Below are 954 nucleotides of genomic sequence, written 5' to 3'. Positions count from 1 at the left end.
AAAAAAATCCCATTTATGCTATTTGAGTCAAATTTCGGTGAGACGTCGATCTTTCTCCTTCCAAAATACGCTTTCCCACGCTCTTACTGCTTACCCGGCTTTCCCTCCGACTCACTCTCATGTCTCTTCTACTTAGCTAGGGTTTGTTCTCATTCACTTTCTGAAATTCTACCAGGATTCATCGATCCCTGCAAGAGTACTGCTTCGCGCCGGTATTCACCTTCCTCTTAACTCCAGATTTCTTCTCAAACTCATCCCCTTTCATGTATATATTTATTTTCTGTTTGCGTTGTGCATAACTCAAAAGCTCCACAAGCTGCGGAGCAAGAGTGGTTATTAGTAAAGGAAAGTATATGAAAGACCTTAATCACCGAATTAGGGTTCTGCCTATTGAAAAATGAGTTATGTGATTACCATGTTAATGCTTCATGGAAATTCATCTGTGCTTGGCATTTTTAATTTTTTTTGTAGCGGGATTTTGGCTTTAATTGTCTTGGAAGCTATTAAAGTGCTGAATTTTGTTTTTTTAATGGCAGGTATTAGGCGGTGCTTTAGTTGCTGATTGAAAATGCATATTAAGAAGGTGAACTTCTTCTTTCCTCGGTCTCTGATTTTGGAGCAGATTAATTGATATTTGTATGGTTTTTGGTTTGAGGTCTAGTTCGGTTTTGATATCTTGTCTCATATTGGTGTTTGTCCAGATTATTATTGAAGGATTTAAGAGTTACAAGGAGGAGGTCTCCACGGATCCTTTTAGTCCCAAAGTTAACTGTGTTGGTAATTTGCTTATATTTCTCTAGATTTTGCATGTTAATATTGATACCTGCTTCTAAAAACTCTCAGTGTGTAAAATTCATGGAAATGAATGTTTTTGGCTGAAAGGTACATGCAATTATTCTGTTTCAATTAACACATGCATGATTGGAGACTGTAGCACCCTCCAAACCAGGGGTG

General features: G+C 37.7%; 1 long non-coding RNA gene across 1 annotated transcript; it reads left to right on the top strand.

Moving 5' to 3' along the window:
• Window positions 1-34: 34 nt before the first annotated feature.
• LOC110034694 lies at window positions 35-777 on the top strand. The gene is made up of 3 exons (XR_002295081.1): window positions 35-212; window positions 537-583; window positions 702-777. It is a non-coding gene; the product is annotated as an uncharacterized LOC110034694 (long non-coding RNA).
• Window positions 778-954: the final 177 nt, after the last annotated feature.

Source organism: Phalaenopsis equestris, unplaced genomic scaffold (assembly GCF_001263595.1).
Source record: "Phalaenopsis equestris unplaced genomic scaffold, ASM126359v1 Scaffold192328, whole genome shotgun sequence".
Classification (NCBI taxonomy): Eukaryota; Viridiplantae; Streptophyta; class Magnoliopsida; order Asparagales; family Orchidaceae; genus Phalaenopsis; species Phalaenopsis equestris.
This window is presented reverse-complemented; position numbering and strand designations above follow the sequence as displayed.